We start from the raw sequence: 16,975 nt of genomic DNA, 5'->3' as shown, positions 1-16,975 counted from the left end.
GTCAGTCAGAGCCACATGATAAAATTTCTTGCAGTTCTTCATGGATATACATTTCTGATCACAGAACAAGTAACAGCAAACACTGACATTTGAACTGCAATATAACATACAAATGTACTACATTCTTGTCTTTTGTGTTTTTTAGAGTTACTTCTCATGCTTTGAATATCTTTCAGATCAAGTTAGAGTGAATCTATTGCCGTTCTTTTCACAACCAGGTCTACTTCTTTTATATGGGACCTGGGACAACTTCCTTTACAAAAAATCTTGTAATAGGATATTTGATTCAAATGTATTACCAGAATGCAGTTAACAATAAGTAGTTAGAGAGATTGCATTTATTAGCAGATCTCAGTGATTGTCTACTGTAAACACTTCTACATTAAACTAATCTCAGAGGTTTTTTATCTCTGCAAACTCTGGCATTAAGCTATAGAACATTTAGATACTTTTTACTGCCATAAATCTGTTACATCTCCAATTTAGACACTTTCTATCTGTGCAAGTGCTTCCACAGTTATATCCATGGACTGTCTGCTAAAAAAGCTGAAGGACCTGTACTTCCTGTTTCATTTCATTTTGTCTTGTTTTCTTTCCAATATCCAAAATATAGAATTGTGTGTTTCAGAGTAAAGGTTTGATCTTGTTCAGATTTTGACAAAGGGGAAATATAACTTCTGTTTAAATCAACATAAAGCAATGCACTCCTTTCCTAGTTCCTACCCATATAAAACAATGGCTTGGAGCTGTTCATTTCTGCTCAAGAATAACACTTTGTGTGAATCAAAACATCAATAGAGCACCAGTAATGATTAAAAAAAAAAAAGGCATATTGCAGGGGAAACAAAGCAGAGAATTCCATTTTGTCAGTATGAGTCCTAAACCCACCCATATTTGGAAAAGGGTCACAAAAAAGCAGTGGGGATAATCACTGTCACAGGGTAGTGAGAGGCCAGCTCTTTATCAGTCCTTCTGCTAAAAAGGCTCAGGATGTTAAACAAAACATAAGGATGCGATTTCTCATGTAGCAGGTAGCACAGATATGAAATGCATTGTCTTCAGAAACTTTAATGCTCATGACTTTGGTTACCCATATTTTTAACAGAACAGAACCACTGGAGATTGCATTTTAATAGCAATCTTCAAGTTTCTGGCTTACCTTTTTACTCCATGATAAAGAGAATACAAGTAGCAATAACAGGAAGACTCACTTGTTGCTAAGCACCCACACTGTGGTGCTGATAAACACCCTGCCTACAAGAAAATTGCTGAAATAATGAGAGTAACTGGTGAAATAAATGTACCTGGTATTGATTTGAATGAGTAAGCAAAAGTAGCCTACAACACCAATTGCTTCAAAGCAAAACAAGGACAATGGATTGCTATAGAAATTATAAATCATATACATTGAATTTTATATTGAAGCAGTGATTGACTTATATACCACGAAAAAAATAGCTCTTGATAATACTACATGTTTTTACAATTAAATTAGACTTTATGGCCATTTCAATAAATGATCGGTAAATATCACTAGGCAAATGGTGCCAGGCATCATCCTTTTTACTGGAATCCTGTTTCATCTTTATGTTTTAAGCAAAAATTATGCTACATAAAAGACCCATAGCAATGACGGCTGAAAGGTAGTACACCAGTCTGCCTACGGAAATAGGTTACGCTGTATGTATGTCTGTACAAAAATCCAAAGAGCTGAGTTCCACATATTTTCAGAACATGCACGTATTTATTTTAAAACAGGACTCATGAGATAGTTCTAAATGGTCAGATGACATCTTCTATTCCCTACAGAGAATACATAGGCATGGAGCTGCTGTGCAGACTACATGCTAGAACAAACTGGGAAGAAAACAACAACTATGACAACAGCAACAACCAGAAAAACTCATGAGCTGAAGAAGAAAAGATGACTCAGAAGTCCAAGTCCAAATGCTGCAGAAATTTACATTCTCATTTACCTGCTGCTTTGAAAGATACCCTTTATGTTGTATGTTTTTCTGTTTGGCAGATAGAATTAGTTTTGCCCAAAGAAAAAGAATAGGAAAAATTACTATAGCATACAGATTCTCTTACTAGACTGCACTAGAACCTGGGAATTTCCTAATACATTTCCTCTGAGATTAACAGAGTAAAGGTCTCTCAGGTTGACTGTTGAGAGTCATGCTTAAATAAACACATTCAAAAAGAAAATGATGATGGAATTTTTAAATTTCATCTGCTCTTAAGACCATAAAAAATTTTGATTTCTATGTTTTTTACCTAAAACCGATTATCTTTGAACTATGTCTTTTAGTGGTAGCTACAGTTATTTTGCTCGTTGAAGACTAGAAGTTCTTCCAGTGAGAAAAGAGCTAAATTTTCAGTTGGTAATCAAAATTAAAATAAAGAGAATATCTTTATAAATTATAACTGCATTGATAGTACAGAGTGCTTATAACATTTTAATCCAGCAAAAGTAGATTTTATAACTGATTTAGATTCATTGTGTCTAGACTAAATATAAACTTCCTTAAAAAAAAAGACAAGTATTCAATCAAAATAATAATTTTCATTTTTCTTAACCTCCCAAGCAGAAGAGCCTAGAAGATAACTTAATGCATATGTAGAGCAGGTTTACAGGTTGTTAAGTATCAGACAGGCTTAGGATGAAGTAGAAATACATCTCTGTGACTAAATTATATGAGAAGACCATTATACAAAAACTCTTTTCATCTGGAGCAATGATTACTTATTCAACCATTAACCTGTATGCACATGCTCCACTGGTTTCAGTTGAGCTACTCCAGGAAGACAAAAGGAAAGAAATTTGGTGTTGGAAAAACAGTATGTAAAATTCACTGAAGTAATTGTTGACTAAATGCTGTGATTAGGCCGTGTACCTGACAAAAGATTTGCCTTCTCAACTAACTTCTCCTCAAGGGGCATACTTACAAGATGCTGGTCTTGTCAAAGGGCTGAATTTGTTTTTTACAGGAGGGAGTAACCATTGAAGTTACAGTAAGGTTACTTATAAATGAATAATATGCAATTTAAATGACTGGTAAATTTTCTGCTGTATTTGCTAGCAGTTCTGTAAGCAACATTAAAATACAGGTAGACATTTTCTCTACTAAATACTACAGTCTGTTAGACCAAAAAAAAAAAAAAAAAAGGAAAACCCAAAAATATTTGAAGCCCTTTAAACAACAGCTTCAACTCTAGATCTACAATAAACTTTTTAAACATTTTTTCCCTCTTTCTTTCCAAACTGGGTGACATAATTATTGTTATTGTTATTGTTATTATTGTTATTATTGTTATTATTATTATTATTACTATACAGTAAATTAAAATTTAATGCAATGTTTTCATTCTTTCCCAGTAAAAAACATGCTATGAGAAAAAATATTACTCTGTCACATATTTTGTTCCCCTTTTACTTTCTTCACCTTCAGTGGTAGTTCAATTCCAACTAATTTTCTCACTGACTTTTTAAATAGTAGGAAAAAAATCTAGAATGTACCACTTTTATTAAGACATTTGCATAACATAATTCCACGTTCTAAAAAGCAAAGAATTCAAAAACAAAGACACAGCAGGAGTTTTGTAGCAAAAGAGGAAAAAACGTCAATTGGTTCTACAAAGGTATATTAGTAAATAATTATCTATGTAGATTAATGGCCATATATGATGGCCATATGGTAAATCATTTAAAAGAAAAAGAAGACCGTTGGGCTGGTTTTCAGCAGGCATTTGCCCCATTAGCATTTAATTCTCATTAAGAAGCAAATTAGGGGAACATATATGGCAGGGGAGCACTGGACAACTGTTTTCCTTTGTGATAAAAGGCTCTATATAAAAATAATGAAATCCCTCTCGTAGTTCAGAATTCCAATATATATGGTGTTCTCTAGGAAAAAAGCATAAAAATACTATCCAGGAGCAAAAAAGTGATTCTAAGTGATTGCAAGAGATTACTTGGCTGGGTTGTGTACCTGCTGCTATGGAACACAATAATCAGGGACACATTATGAGCACAAAAGCTAAAAGACCAGAATTTTTTAATCTCTTCTGAATATTAGATTTTTCAGAAAAGCCAGGGAAACCTGTCTTTCCTGGAATAGGAAATCTGGGACGAAGTACAGGCAGAAAAATCAAGGTAGTTTAAGGTATCATTTTGTTTTATCTCCTTGCTTCGCATCAAAAAATTGCATGAGAGTTGGTACATGTCTCTGACACAGGTCAATGGCTTGGAGATGACTATGACAAGCCCAATCTCCTGGCCCATGCCAAGAGTGGCTGCCCCCTACACCCCTTGGGCCAGTCTGGGTGGTAGTTGAGCAGGGCTGCTTAGCTCTCAGAGGTAGCAAAGCTGCTCTGTGCGGCTGCTGTTAGAAATCCTGAATTGAGGAAACCAGAGTGATGGAAGGAGAGGAATCACTTGTATAGGTTTTAATCTCTGAGAAGGTCCATGGAAAAATACAAAAGGCTTACAAAAGTTTAAGTATGGGGAAGGGAACAGGGGAGGGTAGAAACTTGGACCAATGACAAGAAACATGGGGAGGAGCACAAGGTGGGGTACACATTATGACAACCAATGGGGAACAACAGGGGAGGAGAGTAAACTAAGCATACCAATGGGTGTTCGAGGGATACAAGATGGACACAGAAGTTTCTAGAGATAAAAGTGGGGTTTCTGTAATGGACACAAGAGGAGGGCAGGGTTTCCCTAAGAGGCAGGGAAGGATCTGGAATAAGGGGTAGGCAAATGAACAGAGGGATGGGATGGTACATCTCCAGAGCAAACCAATATGCACGGGGGACAATCGGAACAAACCATTCTTGAGCTTATAGCACCATAATTTTATAACAAAGGAAGTCTCCATGTGCTTGAAAGATAGTTTTATTTCTGCTGCAAATTCAAGTCATTCGCACTCTATAGACATCTTACTATTTAATAAATATCTTCAGCTGACATCTTCCTAGACTCTTAGATTCCATGAAGAGAACATGTTCTCGCCTAAATATATCTTATTCCTCTCTTTTTTAAAAAGATGCTTTATATGACATTTTATGGACTTATCAGAAGAAGTTCAGGTAGGTGCTTGAACTTCTTTTCTTACTAATATAAGTTAAAAGTTCATAGAAGTTCTTCTATGTCTGAATAACATAGGGTGTGCCTTACAGTCTTACCTGTGGAATACTTCTTGCTCTAATATGCTGGTAAGACATGGCTATAAAATTGAATAAATTATCCCAAAACATACATTAGAGAACAAAATTTGTTATAGCATTTTGAGAGCATAATATTCAAATTTATTAATTATTGTGAACAGCTATCATATAGTTAAGATTTTTCATCCACTGTTATTTATAGGACATTTAACTTACAATCTTACCCTTGGTGAGTCAATGGGAGTTTCTTTATTTATTTCATTTAAGGCAAAATGTTTTTAATTTTATCACTAGGTTTCTAAGAGACCGCAAAGGGAAAAACAGCCTATCTTGTTCACTTTTTCTATTCAGTTCAAGAAGGTTGTTAAGTATAATTAGTCTTCTACACATGAAGTGTTTCCCTCTTAGGCTCTTCAGCATTCATATATCCCCCACAGTCAATGCAACATCTGCAGGGTGAAAATTGGGGTGGAAACATGGATAATAGTGCCATTAGAAAACAGATGTGTCCAGCTCTATAGACGTTCTAAAAAATGTAAAATTTCTAAAATTTTTATGAAAAGCAGAATCTTTAGACAACAGTGGCTTAATCTGGGTCTCAGGGAATGAAATTTAAAGCCTTAAGTGCCAAGATTATCCTGGCACATTCATAGTCCAAAATATCATTTCCTTTAAATAGATTTAGGCATTTTTCTATAAAAGGTGGAATAGAACCGTTATAAAATACTTGCAGAATACTTGATTCCATAATATATACTTCCTCTCTCAGGGAAGTACTGATGGCTAAAAAGAAGAAGGAAGGCGTTGCAGGAGTTATACCTACTTTGTAGGTTTACCTACTATTTTCCATCAAATGGCAGTTTTGATGGATTCAGGCTTCATGAGTCTTGGGGGCAGAGACTTTTGTGATTTTTTTTTTTTAAATAATCAACAAGTTCTTGCTTTTGGCACCCAAGTCTCACTCCTAAGAGAGTGGTCCACTTCTACTAGATAGGAACTCTGCTGAATATATATATGCCTTTGTAAAACCTAAAGATGAGAACAATTCATCTACTTGCACATTTTTTCTGGAACTGATTTATATATTGTTGCTGTCCTCTGAAACCTGGCTTTAAAATATAACCAAATTTCCATTTTATTTTCATGTAGCTATTCATTGTAGCTATTCTTCAGGCTTGTAATTTATTCGGTGTTGGCTCTGATATACTTACTTCTGTATTTCCGACTCTTTCATTTGTAGTGATAACTCCTACTTATTACGTGACTCCTTTTTTCAACTAATGCCACAATTCTCTAAGTATAGTTGTACCCCACTCACTCAGCTGAAACCTAGCAGTTATAAATGGGATGTATAAGTAGGGAAAGATACCAGATTTCTAAGACAGTTTAACTTGCTCACTATTATAGTGATCAAATTCTAAGAAACTTATCAGACAAGAATCTCTGTCCTAATCTTTATGACTCAACAACATGGCTGCTGCACTACATGGACAGAAAAAAGTGAGTTGCAGTTCCCACTGTAAAGGTTATTTTGTTTCAGAATAAACACTAGAGCTTCTTGATGTGGAGAAATTCATAGACTATTTTTCTCTTCTTTTGGATTAATTTAAGATTTGAGATGTCAGAGTATGTGTTTAAGAGCAAAAAGCAATCATTTTTAAACCACTGGTGGGAAAGCAATTTGTCAGTGAAGAAAAAAGTGTTGCAAGCATGCATTAATCAAGCATAGTTTGACCAATAAATCATCAGCAGATATAAATGGTATCTGAAAAGTTTCGTACTGAATTTAAACTAAGTTGTAAATTGATACCACAAGCACGAACAGTTCTAATATCAACTCAAAATTAATCAGCAAAAGAATAACAACTTCAGGGACAGCAACCAGAAGCAGAAATTTAATTTGATCATAATGTTTAGTTGAAAAGCTTTTGTAGTGAAACTGTGTCTGGAAATAAAAAAGGATATGATTTAGCTCATTTATCACAGCAAAAGTAAAAGTAGCTGGGTCTCAGCTTGATATTCACTGCAAGATTCCAATTTTTAAAAAAAAAAAAGTATTTAAATAGAAGAGTCAAACTAATGAAGTTTCATGGTTTCAACTCAGGGGGGGAAATTGACCCTAAAATTCTGCAGCAGTTCTACAATCTATTTAATTTTATTTTAATGGATGACTCTAGAGGTTACTGAAACTCCCAAAATACACTAAAGAAAGCATTTCAGACTAGAAATGTTTGAACTCTATATGTGTCTGCTGTGGTTTCATTTTCTGTTTCATAAATTGGACATTTACATTTTTTGAGTTTTCCTAAATTTTGAGTTCAATGCAAGGAAGTATAGAGTACAAGATCTCCCATGATCTTCCTTTTTTTGTTTTTGACTGCAAGCCGATAGTTGCTTTTTGGTCAACACTGCAAGAACACAGCTGAAACCCTTTTAGAGAGAAAAGTTATACCAAGTATTAGAAATGGAAGGAAAGCCAAAACCATTAGTAGGTCACAAAGAATGAACTCTTCAGGAGACCTGTATATGTCCGCATTTCGCTTCACAGAGAAAATAAGGCACAACTTTCCAATGATATTTTCTGGGAATCGCAGCGACAAACCTCAGAGAAAGAAAAAACAATTCTTATCTCAATTGCTGTTCCTCTTGTTGTGCACAAGTGGAATGCATTGTGGAAGATTGTTTACCTGAAGGGAATTGGTAATTGGATTCTGGTGTGAATGTTTTGATTCATTGACCAGTTGAATCCATGTGTGTGTGTTGGGACTGGTGTCTGAGAGTCACAAGATTCTGTTGAGTTGATTTGAGTGCTTGTGCAGTTTCAGTTTAGATGTAGTGTAATATATAGAATAATATAGGACAATAGAGTAATTCATGAGCTTTCTGATATCAGTGGAGTCCTTCTCGTCATTTCTCCCTGCCACAGGGATCCCTTGAATCTGATATCTGTGCCCAAGTAACACACAGTAGGGGTCAAGAAAACAAATCACAAGCTCATTTTAAATGGTTTCAGGTTTTAGAGATGCACCAAAAAAAAATTATTTAAAGCTTCCAAAAAAATTTAGAAAGACAAAAATGAAAGAATGTGATTTGGCCTCTGTTAATAACCAAAACCCACAAAACTTCATTATTCTACTCATTTTTTGGATGAAATCAACTCTTTTTACTGGGAACAATAAGTTTATGTCTTAGTAAAAAAAAGATCCAGTTTGAGACATTTTAAATAAGCTTTTGCTTTGATATTTCCTAAAGAAGACTGACTGTAAATACCACTTTAACCTTTTCCCTATTTTTTGTGTGTTCTTCGTATTCCCTCAATCACATAAAGAAGTTTGCTTTTTAGCTAGCTTCTTCCTGGTCAGCACACAGAAACCAAACTCCCAAGTGGAGTTCAAAATGTCAAGAAAATCAGCAGAAGCAGAATTTCTCCTCTTATCTGCAAGCTATATTTTCCTAAAGGTTTTTTATTTCCTTTCTTATTCTTTTTAAAACAAAATAATATCCTTATGCAAAGCATCTGGTTTTGAAATATTTTGATAAAATCGGAACTAAAACTGGTATTGCCATAAATGGATTAATTAAATAAAAAAAAACACCTATTGGTTTGGTATTTTTCAGATCACAAACAGTAGTAAGTAGGCAGTATTGGAAATATACTATTACATTTTATTATCAAGTCCAATTTACTTTATCTTTGACCAGAGTGATATTTTCAATTGTATAAAGCCTGAAGATTTCAGTACACCAATTATAATCTCTATTTTGACACTGAAGTCAGAAAGGTAAAATGCTGCACGTCAGCAGCACAAATGAGAATAGAAGCCAAACTTAGTCATTGTCACTTGGCTATCACTCAATGCTAACACTCACTTTTACAAGACCTTTCAAAGCTACATCCCAGTTTCTAAATTAACTTGAATTTTGCTAGTTTTTGAAAAGTCTTCAAGGCTAAATCCATTCAGCCCTGAACAGTCAAATTAATATGTGGTATTAGCTTTGCTTATTCCAAAACCAGCGAAGGATCCTAGCAATCCCATGGATGTTATTGTGCACCCTGCTCTGAAAATCCTGTCATTGTGGAAGAAATGTTTGACCTTGGTTACATTCAGTGTAGAATGAGTCTCCTCCCATGCTCCAACACCTCACCATCATTTGGTATAGCTGGCAGGAGGTCTCTCCAGCCAACTATACCAACATTAACTGGCAGCAAATTGGTTCTACATCCTCACCACAACAACTGGATTTTTAGATAATGCTAAACAGTGCCAGTCTTCTGAAAGGAAGCCCAGCTCTCTGAACAAAAATGTCTGTGCTTATCCAGACACCATGAGGAAAGACATAGAGAGGCAGTACCATTCAACCAGAGAAAAAACCCTCATTGCAGGGCCATGCTCGTGCCTCAGATATCGTGTTTTCTTCCTGAAGCTGTCACCAGAAAAGGTCACCATGGATGGGATGAAAAGACAGAAGAACAATTAATAGGACAAGCAGTAAAAGAACAAGTGGGAAGAAAATGTATTTTATTCCTCATGCTAATGACTGAAAAAAAACTCTTAATGACTTCATGTCATTAACAGAGACAATCAAAATTTCATTGTCCATAAATTAACTCATTCACAACTAAAATTATCTTTATCTAATATAAATATTTTAATTCACTTAAGACTCATATTCCCTTCCCAACTTAAAACTTGAATCTGTACTCATATCTTCTGATCTTCTAAACAAATATGTTTCAATAGTTTGGGCTGCTTCCATTGAGCCTTTTTTAGTTATTTGATTATATACTCTTGGTTTTAGTTCTTAAAGATGTAGAAGTATACACTTTTTTCCTCCTATGAAAAATTTCAGATTTAATCCAAGAAATGTTACAAAAAATTTGATTTATATTGCTTATAAATGCACCCTAGTATCTTTGTTGCCTCACATCTCCGACTTCGAACTAAACTGGCTCCAGCATGCATAGCATGGGGAAGACTCCTGTAGCCTGAGACAACTAAAACACAGGATTTTGGTGCATATAGCTCTTCTTTTGATCCAGAGACGCTTTGATTTATGTATTGATTTTATAATATTAGTCCCTGATATAGTAACAACAGTGACAGTGGAATTAAACTTTGTGACTGGAAAATGGCTCCCTGCTTTGAAAATAAATGTCTAATCTTCACTTAAGCATTTTTTAATATAACTTGACTTACAGAGCCTCAAAATTTAACTTGCTCTTGGAGACTATTATCTGTTCACTGATCAATTCCACTTGCATCACTCCTCATTTGTGTCAAATAGAATTGACATCAGCCAAACAATCAGCTGGAGGCTAAACTGTCTTTACTGTTGTTTACTGCTCATTGTTTCTTAAAACACCTATAAATAGATAACTGTTTAGTTACAAAAGTGCTGCCAATGTTTCTTGACTGGAATATGCAATAAGATTTCATCCTTGTCAATAATCTAGTTTGGGAAGAAAAAAACTAAATTAAAAAAATTAAATGGGAAATTACTACTGAAGAAATATCTATCAGAAAGATGACAAGCAACCTTTGTGAAAAGCAAGATGAAAACATTTCAAATAAAATTATGACTGAGAAAATAATTGGCTCTAACATATGCTCTAATATTTCTTGTGAAAATTATTTCTTTGGTTGGGATTATTCCTTTTAACCCTGTCACATTCCATTGAGGAACTGCAAGGAGTTCTTTTAAAAATAGATGATCTGGAATGAAATTAAGTCAACCAAGACAAGCATTGTATCCGAGAACCATTTACTGGTAACAAAAGAAATGAAATAAAAAGCAGTTACCCAATGAAATACAGCTGGAAAACACAGAGCCGGAGGAGGGAAAATGAAAAAGGAGTGGGGAGCGCCTGCGAAAGAGATGGAGGGGGAGAGAGAGGGGAGACAGATAAAAAGCAGGCATTACCACCAGTGGATCAGGGAGAGCTGTCGGCATCCATGTGATGGAGGGTGGATGGGCTGCCTGCTAATGAGGCTGCACAGCTCTAGAAAGACAGCTCTGGAAAGCTGCTCCCACTTTGAGTGGGTGCTTGGACAGGAAGTCCAGGACCCTGGACAGGGTGGCTGTGAGGATAGCAGCAACAGGCTGGATTGGAGTGGCAGGGCTGAACAGAGGTAGCTCAGGCAGGGATGTGGGAAGTGAAGCAACAGGGTGGCGGTCAGGGATACAGGGGGGCAGGACAGGTGCGAGGGTGAGCAGGAGCCAGAAAGGGCAGGAGAGCCGAAAAGCAGGTTAGTGCCAGAGCAAAAGGGATGAAAAGCAGGCCAGGGCCACATCAAAGGAGTGAGAGAGCCACAGCAGTGAGGAGTCTCAGTAGCCTGGACGCAAAAAGCACAAGACTCAAAAGGTGTGGAGCTTGTCATGTAGCTCTTTTTATGCCCCCTGGCTCTTCCCAAAGTCCACCTGCTGACAGGAGACCATTGGCCCAATCCAACCTTCCACTGCAGTCCATTGGTGGAGACTTTTTGCCATCTGATTGGAGAATGTCTCTGGAGGGTACAGTTTCTCTTGCTGGCTGCCTGTCCCATGTGAGGTATTACCAGGCTGTCTCTCCAGAGACAAAGCTTCTTCTAGTTCCTTCCTGCAAGTAGCATATCTGCCCAGCTCCTCCACATGCCTGTGTGGAGACAAACCAAAACTAAATTGGCTCCTCACAAACCCATTAACTGTTTTCACAGAATTCATAATTTTGTGCACGTTGTGAATCAGTGCGCATTTAAAATTGTGAGCTTTTTAGCCATCGTAAGTTTGTGTCAGCAGACAGTGTTTCTGATAAGATCAAGAGGAGCTCAGCCCAGGTGCTGTTCATCAAGACTGAAGCCTAAACAAGCATTTCTCAGATTGCAGTGCAGCCCAAGGAGGGCAGATATGCTGGATATGTGCCACCACAATATAACTCCTAATAAAAAGAAAATAGCTTCAAAAATAGCTACAGAAACTCAGGACCTAATTTTCTTACATTTGTTTATTATGTGCTTTATGGTGCCAGGAAATTTTTATGTCAACTTGATATCTGAAATTATGATGATATTCCCTCAATCCAAGCCCAGAATGACATTACCCAACATAATTTTATGTTATAGGCTAGTTCCATAAATGTACAAATTGAACATGTTTTTGCTTTGTGTATAGTTAGATAGAGAAAATATTGGATGTTATTTGATTGTTTCTGTGTATTACTTCAATTTTCCCATGCATTCAATGTCTGTACATTGTTGAGTTCTGAGGACATGAGTTGGAGAGCTACCAGTTAATTTGTTCTTTCTCTATGCATTATTTTGTGTAAGGGTTAAAAGGCATGTGCTGTAAGGAGCAACAGAGATCTCTCTGTCTAATTCTGAGAAAAGAAGGTTGAGAGGTGTCCTCATTGCTTTCCACATCTTAAGAAGTGGAGAGGGAAGTGCTGAACCCTTTTCCCTGGGATCCAGTGACAAGACATGTAGGAATGGCTCAGAGCTGCATCAGGAAAGGTGAAGTCTTACATTAGGAAACATTTCTTTACTGAGAGGGTTTATGGATCTAAAACAACAGTACCTAAACTTTCAAAGTAAGCAGCATGAAAATGCCTGCTCAGCTGTTGCCTGAGTCTAGTGACAGATCAATGTTACATAGTGGTGGTCCCTGTCTTTTAAGGAGTCCTTCCCTGGACAGAAGCATATGAGTTTATTCAGTGCAGAGCAGTAGGGAGAATGTGTCCTGCACCCACATTTATTCAACAGAGCAATTAGAGGTTTATTCCCAGCAGACTCCACAGAACAGTTCATTTTAACCCAAATCTATGCCAGCAAACTGCAGAAGATTCACTAGTTGCCACATCTGTGTTTAAAAACTGGAAAAACCCAAAAAAACAAAACTACAAACAAACCAACTGTACTTTTTGTACCTTTTCCTCAGATGGAGACCTAGTTATTAAGCTAGTGAATCTGTGTTGCCATCTTGTTAAATAAAGAAGTAATGGTTTCTTTTAAGAACAATAACCCAACCTATATATTCTCCAATCTGAGCGAGAAAAGAGGAACACAGTCTATGAATAAAGTTTTTCTCTGCAGCCCTTCATTGAATGTGATCTATAAGTTGCATCATTCTTTACAGTGTATCTTTTACAATCCCTTACAGAGATATTAAAAGCTTACAAAGAGTTGTAAAGCTACTGGAAGTTTGGGTAATATTTGTAAAGAAGGAAGAGATATAAATTTTTATTTAACATGCACGGTTAACGTTTACAGCAGTTCTGATCCAGCAAGGAAGAGATTTGTAAATCCCTATAGTAATCATAATACTTCATTTATAAGAACATAAAGGTCTCTAAACATGACACAGAAACACTTTAAATTCTCAATTATGTATTGTGGTTATATAACTCTCTGAATTTTATTTTTACTGTTTTTTCATGCAGCTTTTTCACAGCTTCAGTATTTTCTTCTCATTAGAAAAGAGAGTGTTCATATAAAATTTTTTGGTAAAATTTTATTGCAAGTATAGGTTAAATACTTAGAATAAAGCTTAAAATTAGATGCTTTTAAAGTCATATCTACATGGGTCATGACAAAGAAGATGCAGAATTAGTGAATTTGTGAACAAGTGTCAAAAAAGACTAGTTCAACTGTGGTGGTCCTCTTGTGAGATTCAGTTGAGCAGTTTTCATATTACACATTATGTTTAAAGTTGATCTGAACAGTGTTCTGCAAGTCTGTGCTACCTTCTTTTACCCTAGAAAGAAATATTTGGCCTATTACTGGATTTCTTCCTACTTATTTTCCCTTTTGGCTAATTTTTACCTAGGAATAATTTTTAAGGTGAATTAGACAGCACAGTAGTTTTTGATCATCCTTACTGAAATTATGGTCAGATTGCCACTAAATTGAAGAAAGGACTTAAACCTCAATAAATTAAACCAAGCTGGACCAAATTTTTAATTACTTGTGCCACAGAATGGAATCCAAATACAGGAGTTTATAATGTTTCAGAATAGAATTAAAAGCACCTAAACTAATATTCCCTTGAAACCCCGCCATATGGGCTTTAATCACCAGCTGACTCCTAAGTCCAGAATTTAAGCCTAGAAGTCAGAAAATTTTCCGAAAGATATAATGACAGAGATCTTACTGACACTGCCCATTTTTTGTTCAATGCCATGAAGAAAACAGGAAATAGAAACCTAGCTTTGAGTCATTCCTTTGGCAGGAAGGAATTAAACCTGTGTTTCTCAGTGAACTGTAATATCTGAAAGGCTGCTAACAACCTTAAGGAAAACAATATCTTACTGCTTCTGTCAGGATTGTGCAAAAGCCAATACAAAATTCCCTCTGCAATGTTTACTAATTCTTGGGGTTACATCTGTATTTCAAAGATCAGAATGATGTAAATAGAGCTACATTCTCATGTTGATGTTTCTTAAGCTGTAGTAGATGTTTCCATTGTCACACGCCAAATGTTTTGGCATTTGAGGGGCTTTAGACCTTGCTCAAAATAGTACAGTTTCATGAGTACTCTGCTGTCTGAGCACACCAAGACAGAACTAGGACATTGTATAAGGTCTTGCTCAATCAAGAGCTCCCACACTGCCAAGGTTTTCTCCCGTAGCCCTGCATCAAGGGCACAACCTAACCTATAAGCACTTAAGCATTGCTTTTATTATTCAGGCATTATGCTTCAACTAGAGAAGGAATTGAGGAGTGTGTTTTTATTTTTTATGAACATTTGTTTTTATTCTTGCCAGTGATTATTGCACAGTTCTTCTTTGGATGGTTTCTGTTTTCTTCTGTACACCTCAAAAGAGTCAGTTCTCATTTTTGAGGAAACTGATCACTGTCATCCCATTAGAGCCTTCCTCTTATCCACCCCACAAACAGCAAAGAGGAAAAACTCCTTGTGGTCTTTTAGGTGCTTACAGAGAGAATATTCAAATGAAATGAGAGGTGAGTGCTTGTTTCAGCCAAAAATAGTCTTGTCAAAAATAAATATATTTTCTCCACATCCTGTGTTTTTAAGTTGACTTTTCTACTGAAGTAGAAGATGCCTAATAGATTTCTTCTCCCCCCTAAATTTAATAACAAGACTTTGGTTTGCCCTGATATTAGTGGGAGAGTGGTTAAAAGAGCTTTATTTATTAGATTTACTTTATTCCCTTTTTAAAAATAATAATCAGGAAACAGAAGCCAAAGACTTGGGAATCTTACTGAATCACAAGCATTATATTCAGCAAAATTGGTTAAATAAGAGGGCTGTGTCTTGAAATAGACAGCCATTTGGCTGCAAACAACCTTTCTAAAGGTCAGACACTACATTAAAAAGAAGATTATAAAGGGTGTCATTAGAATTGAGGAGGAAAACTGTTACTCAGAATTTAAATTACTAAGCTATATGAGTGGTAGTAAGAAAAAGTAAGCACAAATTAGTACTATTGAAAGTTTCTAAATATCTATTCAGCATCCTTGAAAAGTGATTTGTATTTATATACTATCATAAAATTGGAAGCATTCAAATAACTTCACCAGTCTTTCTCTGCTTGCTCAAAATTTCACTTCCAAAGAATTTTCTCAATGCAAAATTCTGGACCTCGAATGTTCTCCTTATTAGTCTGATTACAGCTTCATTAGCATATTTTGGCACTTTGTGCTGTGTGCACAAGTAATTTATCAAAATCATTCTCAAAATTTACAATTCAAACTAATAAACAGAAAGGCACCTTCCACAATTTTTTTTTTTAAATGATCCCATAGAGACTGGGAGTACTGAATGCTGTATTTACTCAAAAAATTGCTTAGGGCATTCCATTATATAATATGTGTCGTGGGGTGACAGCCTTTATCCCAATATCGTGTGTTGTGTCTGGCATCTGCGCCTTTCTCCCCCACCCCGGCCGTCTTGCCACGGCGGGGCGGGGAGGGAGGGGGTGAGGGTGACCGGGCACCTTGGCTTTTGCTTTTGGCTTGCTTGCTGCTGCTGCTTAGCTTGGCTTGCTTGCTTTTTGCGCTGTCCTTTTTTTTTCTCCTCTTCTTTCGTTCCCTCTTTCTTACCCTCCCCTGAAGATACTGTACCAGCTCCGGACCTGACCTGGGACGTCCAGGACCCCCCGACGTCTGCGAGAGAAGCTCAGCACCCTCCACAACACTGCCTTTCTTTTTTTTCTTTTCTTGTGTTGGGGAGTGTTCCTTTGTTACTTGTCATTAAATAGGTTTTATTTTCCACTTTGCTCCTCCGAGGAATTCCTTCCCGAACCCGGTATTGGGGGAGGGGTGGTTGGAGGTTTGTTTTTAGGGGACTCCCTTTTGGAGATTTCCCCTAATTTGCCTAAACCAGGACAATATGGTAGTTTAACAGTATACATAAGATGGTAGTCATGTGGTCATCACTGCAAAAGGAAAGCCCATGTGTTACTGATATGGTGAGTTTTAGAGATGCTATTGAACATGCATAGGACTTTTATCTAAATATTAGAAGTTAACAATGGTTATCTTCTTTCCTATATCCATAGCAAATAATGTTTTAAATAAATTTATATTTTTGTTTCTCTCTTAAGTGCTAACTGAAAGAAAATGTGGAGATATTGTCAAGAGGAAATTGTGGTGGTTTTCATTGACTGTAGTCTCAAAGACTACAGGACGTAGAGAACACAACCTTCTTTTAAACATGATTTTTATTTCCCCTGTCTTCTATAGTCTAAGTCATGCTTTAAACAATGCAAAACAAAACCACAGTCCCAAAGCTTCAGCCAACCAGGCAGCTCATCTTTGAGCCCAAGCTGCATTTATCATGGTAACAGAGTATTGCTGTATGGATTTCA

Source organism: Serinus canaria, chromosome Z (genome assembly GCF_022539315.1).
Source record: "Serinus canaria isolate serCan28SL12 chromosome Z, serCan2020, whole genome shotgun sequence".
NCBI classification, from domain to species: Eukaryota; Metazoa; Chordata; class Aves; order Passeriformes; family Fringillidae; genus Serinus; species Serinus canaria.
This window is presented reverse-complemented; position numbering follows the sequence as displayed.